This window comes from Trifolium pratense, linkage group LG6 (assembly GCF_020283565.1).
Source record: "Trifolium pratense cultivar HEN17-A07 linkage group LG6, ARS_RC_1.1, whole genome shotgun sequence".
In the NCBI taxonomy this organism is placed as follows: Eukaryota; Viridiplantae; Streptophyta; class Magnoliopsida; order Fabales; family Fabaceae; genus Trifolium; species Trifolium pratense.
The window spans coordinates 38,443,687-38,452,979 of NC_060064.1; the positions used below are offsets into that span (position 1 = coordinate 38,443,687).

Genomic DNA, 9,293 nt, shown 5'->3' on the forward strand with positions numbered 1-9,293 from the left:
GTTTCACACAATGTAGGTTGTGTGATTTTTGCCAGAAGTCTTTGCGTTGCATTGCTGCCTGTTTTGAGTCTTAGTTTTTTTTGTTGTTGTATTAATTCAATAAATTTTTGCTTTTCAAGAAAATAAAAACATTATTTTCAAAACAAAAACAATATATAATAATTATAAAATGAATTGAAAAAAAGTATTTAAAATATTTTATAGGATTCTTTTTTCATAAAATAATAATCTTAGTCGAAAAGTTAATTGTTTCAATATATTGGATGAATGTTTCTGACGGTGCTATTTTTTGGCTTTATAAATACTTATCGGTTACATTTGTTGGTTTTGTATATGATGTTCAGATCATGCAATACAGTCAGATTGCGTGATTTTTGCCAGAAGCCTTTGTATTGCTTTGCGGCTTGTTTTGTGCTTTAATTTATCTTATTATATTAATTCAATAAATATTTACTTTTCCAAGAATATAAAACCATTATTTTCAAAAAAAAAAGAAGAAGATAAGAAATAGAATAGGCTTAAATGCACTTTTGATCCCCCTATTTTCAAAAAAATGAAGTTTTGGTCCCCCTATTTTAAAAACCAACGTTTTAGTCCCCCAATTTTATTTTATTTTGAGTTTTGATCCCCCATTCCATTTTAAGACTAATTTTGTTGATGTGGCATTGCCACTAATGCATATCAGCGTCCACGTGGACAAATTTAATATCTATGTCATTATTTGTTTTTAATTCAATAAAACTTATTTTATAAAATAAATTAATTATTAAAATTATAGTATTTTTTAAAAAGAAATCAATCAAAAAATAATTCAAAAACATCAAAAATCACACCAAACAATTCATAGCTCACATTATCATCATCCACTTATCCAGTTATTCTTACTCTTCTTACTAATCCAGAAAACAAAATAATCACGTTTCATCATCATATCATCATCGTAAACTCATTAAAATAAAAAATTCCAAAATTTACAACCTCTAATTCATTAAACCTAAGAAAAAACAAACAATCACAACATGGACATGATCCTCTTTGATTCAAATCAAACAATTGCATATTGAAAGTGAGTTTTGTGTTTCAAGAACGTCCAACTTTCATCATCATCAAACTTTATATAAAACCAATCTATAATTAAACTTCAAACTTAAAACAATTTCTGGGTTTTCATTCAAACTCATCCAAAGTCATAGATAGTTTAAAGAGTATGAGTAATTTCTATTGAAACACAAAATCATCTCTAATTTATTTTTGTTTTTAAAAATCCAAAAATTGTTGAGTTTGAACGGAAACCATAGGATTGGTGAAATCCATAAGGAAGGATTCTCTCCGACGGTGAATAAAACTCTAGTAGTTGAAGGTTTGATAATTAGGGTTTCAAATTTCATATTTTATAAGATTTAACAATTATTATTTCAGTTGAATATATAATTCTAATAATTAATATATTTTATAAATAAAGTTTTATTGAATTTAAAAATATATAATAATGACATGGATATTAAATTTGTCCACATGAATGTTGCCACATCATTAGTTACAAGGCCACATCAACAAAATTAACCCCAAAATAGGATGGGGGATCAAAACTAAAAAAAATGAAAATAGGAGGACTAAAAAACTGATTTTTAAAATTGGGGGACCAAAACTTCATTTTTTAAAAAATAGGGGGACCAAAAGTGCATTTAAGCCAATAGAATAATAACTATAAAATGAAATGAAAAAAATATTTAAAATATTTTTTGAAAATACTTTTTTTATAAAATAATAATCTTAGTAAAAAAGTTAACTCTAGCAATATATTGGATGAGTGTTTGTGACGGTGCTATTTTTTGGGTTTATACATTTTTTTTGTTAGAAAAGGGTTTATACACATATACTAGAACATCGACCCGTGCGGTGCACGGGTCTGATTAGCTTTAAGATATATAATCATTAAATAAAATATGATAATTCCAATAATGTAAGGTATATGAAAAAAGTTGAGTAACATTAAACGATAGTTCAACAATAATTTTGGATAAATATTCATACAAAGAAAATTATGTTATATTACGGAAGACTTCCTTATAGACCACATTCGAAGTCTTAGTCGTATCTTCACCGTTGTCATCGATCATCAATATTTTTAATCCTTTTCAAGAAGTAACTCTTGAAATTGCAACATACAACTGACATGTGAAAACACTGGCGACGGAAGATATATCCCAATATGCTTTAAAGATTGTCTCTGACTCTTATTAATAGTCATCACAAAAGAAATCATTATAGGAAATTGTCTCCGTTGAAATTTAAAAGGAATTCTCACGTCAGATGGTGTCAGAGAAAATCTAGGTATGAAAACCTGATCACCAATATTACTTCCTGAAATAATTTTTCCTTCAAGAGCACGTTTTCCCAATCTCGTAATAATAAGTCTTATTCCATTGCATAATCCTAATTTTTGATTCAAATTCCTTAATAGCATAACCGGAACTCCAACTTTAAGTCTCGACTTGTGATTTGGAAGTCCCGACGTAAAAATTGTGTTAAAAAATTCGGGAGTATGAACATCATCCACTGTTTGACCGTCTACATTTTGTGTGAGTGGAGTATCATAACTCAAATATGTATTTTCTTCATCAGGAATTAAATCCAACATATAATCATTTATTGTGTCGAGTATTGAATTTTTAGGAGCTAGTATAGCTCTATTTTTGAAATACGTTATATCGTTCATGTTTTGTAAAAGTTGGGGATAGGTGCTTTCAACGATAGAAGCAAGAGGATCACCTGAATTTGGAATCAATAAATCTGATGGAATGTCAAGTTCTAAATCATCGTCGTTGTCATCTCCAATTTCTCCATCGCCAACACCCAAAACCCATTAAGAAAACAATCTTATTTGTCCAACGTCTGCACTCGAAGCACCACCGAGAAGCCTCACGTTTTTACTCAATGTTAAAACTTCACAAAAATTCAAAAGAACCGAAAAATTAATAGTAGCATGAACAACTTCTGGCTTGTACCTTTGGGTATTACTGGTAGAATTTGTCTAAAATCTCCACAAAAAACAACAACTTTTCCACCGAAGGGAATGTGATTATTTTTTTTATCAACAGACTTGAGAATATCTTTTAAAGTTCGATCAACAGCTTCGAAACAGTGTTTGTGCATCATTGATGCTTCATCCCATATAATGAACTTTGCTTTTTGTATTAATAGCGCCAAAGGGCTTTTAGGAACTATGGTACATGTTGAAAACTCGTCAACATTTAGAGGAATACAAAACCTTGAATGTGTTGTTCTACCGCCATGTATAAGCAATGCAGCGACCCTCAAGATAAATGTCTTCCCTGTACCGCCATAACCATAAAGAAAAAACACACTAGGTTTATTTTTGTTAACTCTTGTCATGATTATGTCATATACTTTACGTTGCTCTAAAGTCATAGTTGACATCAATCTAACTGAAGTGGAAGAAATAGTCACAAGAAAGGGGGGGTTTGAATTGTGACCCTTTTAAAATTTTATACTGCAAAATAAATTAAGATAATAACAGCCTACAATACCACGTTTGTTAGATCAACTGGAGAACGTTCTCCTCAGAAATATAAGTGCAAATAATTAAGTGATTAGTGTGTATAGTGTTTGCACAAAATAAAAGAGTAAGGGAGAAGAAAAACACACAAAGAATTTATCCTGGTTCACCCCTTAATAGTATGGGCTACTCCAGTCCCCACTTGCGTGAGATTATCCACTATAATCTAGACCAAGATTACAGAAACTTCCCTTTGATCTAAGCCCAGATCAAAAACCCTTTGTGACCTAAAACCAAGATCACAAAAGTATCCAGCTATAACCAGCTGATCTACCTTTACAAGGTAACCTCAATCAATTATACCCAATTGACTTGAGAGAATCCTAAGGATTTTTCAATGATTTCTTTTGGATCTAAGCTTATAAACCTAACCGGTTGTGAAGCTTACAAATTGATACACTTAAAGTACTCTACAAAATATGATCCTAGATTTCTAGAGAGCTTTAGAGTATGAGTGAAAAAGAAGAGACAAAGATACAACCACTTAAAAGTGAGTTGTGTAGCAAAGTGGTCTCTTGAGATATTTGCTTTGTTGAAACTCAAAGGTTAGTTTGAGAAGCAAATAAAAACACTCAATATACCAGAAGTATAGATAAGAATGAAGATCTTTGAGTGTGAGTGATAAAAGAAGAGTTTTATGACTTGTTGACACAAACAAGTATTGATGATTTGTAGCTTGAACTCTTGCTCTTCTTGTACAACCAACCATGCTATTTATAGATGGAGATGTCCCTTTGTAGTTTGAACATCAATTATAACCGTTGAGAGTATAGAAATAGCTGTTGTGAGAGAAACAAAACAGTCCATGTGAATCTGTCCTTTAGATGCTTCAGGAGATCATTCTTCCGATGGTCTTTGACTGTCACATTGTACTTGATGGCAGAAATATTCTTTAACCAATTGTCAATGAGTTGTTTCTGAGCATATATCCGTTGCAAACATATTCCCCATGTGTGGAAATCAGATTGGGATGCCTTTGGATAAGATTGCCACATAAGTGCAAAAATCTGGGAGACCATTCTTCCGATGGTCTCTGACTGTGACATAGTACTAGATGGCAGAGATATTTGTTTTGCCAACTGTAAATGAGTTGTTTCTGACATATATCCGTTGTAAATATACTCCCCATGTGTGTGGAAATAAGATTGGGATGCTTTGGATAAGATTGCCACATAAGTGCAAAAACCTAGGAGATCATTCTCCAGGATGTTGGAGACCTTTCTCTGAAATGGTGTGGATAAGGTCCAACGAATTTATGAGTTGTTGCAAGTTGTCAAACAGCTGTAAACACTCAAGAAAGGCATAGAGTAGCTAGTCATTGTTCATTTGTCCTTCAAAGGACACATGAATAGTAAAGGAATTATTCTTTTATGGAAGAATGTTGCCACCCTTGTCATACTCTTGTACTTGGATCAGATGTGAAGCTTCCTTGCAAGCTGTCACCACTTGTTGTTGAGTTCTCATTGGTCTAGATTATCTTCTTTAATGATGTTCTTGGAGAACATAGAGCCTTTGGTAAAAGATGTGTTCATGTAACTCCTTGAATATGACAACAAGAGAATGTTCTCTAGTCATAATTCATTTGTTGCCTTAAATGATTTATTCCACTGTTATGATCCTTGAAATAACTTTCATATAAAAGTTCATTCTTGTCTTGTACCAAGTTGACTTATGAAAAGTGATTATCCTTGAACATGCAAACTTGGGAGACCGTTCTGAGAACGTTCTACTGACTTATAATTCAACCTTTGAAATGATTTCTTCTTCAAAGTTGATTCTTGTAATTGTGCTGAACTGATATGAATGCTCTTGAGGAAAATAAACATGTTCATGATGAGAACATTGTTTCATAAGAGTTGATAATATTTCTTTTCTTTATGAGAAGATAATATCTTCTTTGGTTAATCAACTTTGAATTCTTTTGTTGTTGCAAACTTCCCACAATTCCTCTTTGATGTTTTGCACACATTGTTGCTTGTTCAATGAGTATCTGTAAGATTATTTAGTGGAGGCGTGAGTGTACTCATCATTGAGAATGATTAAACTTTTATGCATTGTGCATAAGCTCTTTTGAAAACCTCGTGGAAGATCATTCTCAAAACATTGTCATCTTGACAAGCTTTGGTAGGATGATACTTTGAGTAGCTTTTGACGATCTTTCGTACATGCATCATTCCTTTTGACATTAATTGCAATTGTAATTCTTCAAAGCATGTAGTACAAAACTCAATGTAAGTTTTATCACACAACATCAAATATATTCTTGTGTAGCTTGTGATGCATGTTTTTCTATCTTGATTCTTCAACTACGATCCTCTTAATCTTCCTTGAATATTTAATTCCCATTGTAAAACTTGTGGTGAAGATGAAGACTATTAACCATGAAGTTCACTTTCTTGCTTGAACGTTCAATGAATCCTTGTATGATTCAAACAACAGTCTTTAAAAATCTTCATGAAGCTTGTGATACTAATGTTGTAATTATCTGATGATACTCCAATTCTTTCATTGTTTGAGTATATATAATGCACTTGTTGATGTGAGCGGCCTCTAGCTCGTCCACTTTTGTCATTATCTGTCTTTGAACAAAAACTCAAGTGCAACCATCAGTAGATCACCATTCATAAAACTTAACATTTATTCCATAAGGTTTGTTGTCATTAAAACACATATTAAAAAGGATTTTGCTTCAACACTAACATGTTCCTCAGCTAATGATTGTCTGTTATAATTCAATTTGTCGTGTATTAAACTATTTTGTATTAAACTCTTCCCACAACTACGTAACATCATCTCAATATCTGCTAGTGCATATTGTATCAATTGATCATCGGTTAATATTAAATCTGCAATGTTAAAATCAAAATAATGAATGTGATTAGTGACATGACTATGGTTGTGTTTGGTTTTATTGCAAAAAAATTTGATTTAACATAATTGAGTTTGATAATAACCTTTCCAAATCTCACATGATAATTATTCTCTAAATTTATGACCCGGTAGAAAAAAAAATCATTGATCAGGAAAGACATAAAAATATTTCGTGATGAATAATATAGTCAATAATAATTTTGATATGATATACTTTTAAAACTGATGGTGTTTATCAATTATTGCACATAATTTTAATCACAATTGGTATACTTGCCATAATGGTTGGAAATATTTCCTTGCACTGAATGGTTGCGGGTTCGAATCCTTGTCAAGACAAAATTGTATTATTTTTTAATAAAAATTGCAAGATAAAATGAAGGGAAAACAGGGAAAACAAATTAGGGTTTATGGTTTGCTTGTGTATACAAGCTTATAATATAAAAGATGGGTTATGTTTGTTGCTTGTATGATGTGTGTATCATGTAATGTAAGTTGTGTGATTTTTGCCGGAAGTCTTTGCATTGCATTTATTTTTGTAGAGAGGAGTTTGTAATTTACTCTCTCTTTTTTTAGAAAAAAATGTATATAATAGTAAAAAGTTGTTCCAAAAGTCAAATGTATTTGGTCGGAAAATTAGACAAATACATTTGACTTTTGTTACACCTAATTACTTATATATTAAATTGTTTTAGTGTTCTACAAGTTCCATGACAGAGATTAATTAATTTTAACGGTATAAAAACTTTGTATTTATATCATGATAACTAAAAAAAAATATTTTAGTCTCCCTAAACTCTAGTATTATTTTCTAAATATATCTCTTATTACCGTCACCAAAGTCCTATTAATTCACATTTTTTGCATACCTTAACAATAAGGATGAATAGAGGCAACTTATGATTTTGCAATGACTCGTTCAATTTTATTTTTTACATGGATTTTTTTTTTGAACAAGCGAAAATGAATTTCATTAAAATCAACAAAGAGTCCTTACTAGCACAAGGTGTGCCAGAAAGGACCACAAGAATTATACAAACAACGATCAAATTTACATGGATTAAAACAGATAAGTTGCGACAAATTAAATATTTTATCCCCTAGATTTACATTGACAAATTATTATTAAGGTTTGTCTTATCCCATAAATTATAAGGTATGCAACACTGATAAAAAAAATGTTCTTTTTTAAAAATAAAAATACAACAAAAAAAAATATTCTCAAATCTAATTTACCCACAGACGAAACTAAACATGGTTTGAACTATGAAGTTGATTTTTCATATTGGCATCTCTCACCTTGTTATAGAAACTAACAATAGCAATTATTTTCAAACGATTTTGTTTTAGTACTATTTTGGATTAACACTCTCCTTTATGAGCATTTTGCGATTCAAGACTAGATGAATCATCTGATGAGATCTATGTCTATTTAACATGATATCAAGACCATATTAAGGATTGCAATGCATAAATTAGACTCAAGATCCACGCTAGACGTGAGGATATGTGTATTGAAGTTATTTGTAGTCTCACATTGCTCAAATTCTCTCATTCTTTGAGCTAATTTTTAACATGAAACTCAAACTCATTTAACAGATAGCACGACAGTGCTTAATATTGGTCATTCATGAAAGATTAGAGAACAAATAAAACAACTGCATATTCTTCTTTTTAATGTAAATATTGTTCAATAGAATTTACATATGAAAATTTCCCTTTTATATATACCCAATGGCAAAAAAAGGAAAATCAAAAAAGAAAACTAAAACAGAACTAATGAGGATAAAATTGATACTAGTACTTATCTAACAAAGAAATAAAACAGGGACATCAAATAAACATAATTGTTCTTCCACCAACAAAATACAATTTTACTATAACAATAAAAACGATGAGACTAACTCAAAGGAACTTGTTCAACAGATCCACACAGGAAGCAGAATCAACTCATTTTGTTTACAATTGGGTGCTGATTAGGATAAAGCAACACAACCAAAGCTCTGGTAGCTATCTAATCATTTATGAGTAGATTTTCGTGGCCTACCGCGGCGGCGGGAAGAGCTTCCACCACGAATGTTCTTTTCAGTAATCTTGTGATCAACTTGTTTCTTTTCATCTACTTTTTGATTTTTGAAGATATTGAAAACTGCAATAAATTACATTACTTAGAAACCAAATTCTAGTAGAAATAAAATAAAATTAGCGATCAAAAGACACTTACCTTCAATAAAACTCAAGTTATCACAGGAAAGAATATATTTTGGGATGATTTTCTGCAACATTGTTACATTTTTAAAAGGAACCATTAATATTCTTTCTTTTATTAATACTTTCGCGGCTTCATCCATGGGCTCAAATCCAAAATGCGCAACCCAAGTGGTTGCTACTTCGTTTATAGACGGAAGTATCAATGTCTCAACATCTAAATAACTCAGTGCCTAATATATACATTTAAATAATCAACATGTCAATATTTAATAAATAGCTCAGAGTAAAAAAAATTATGCATGCATGTATATGAAATATAGACAAATTAATAATTTTAACTATAAATTAAACTTACTGATTCAATAGCGTTGAACAATCTGCGACACATTCCTTGTTGTCTGTAATCATTGCGTGTTGCAATGTATGGCATCTCTGCCATTTTATTTTCGTGAACCCTATTTCACAAATTAATAAACTTCATAAGTACACATACTTCAATCTATTCCATCAATAACTCTATATTTTGCATGAAAAGAGATTATAAGTTTAAGAGACATTTAGTACCTTATAGTTGCAACGCTAATAATCTCATCCCCTTTCTCTAGAGTTACGGTGAAAAATCCTTCAAAAT

At 30.9% G+C, this 9,293-nt stretch overlaps 1 pseudogene; it reads right to left on the reverse strand.

The window, feature by feature from the left end:
• Positions 1-2,042: 2,042 nt before the first annotated feature.
• Positions 2,043-3,159, reverse strand: LOC123893011 (annotated as a pseudogene).
• Between the last annotated feature and the right edge of the window lie 6,134 nt (positions 3,160-9,293).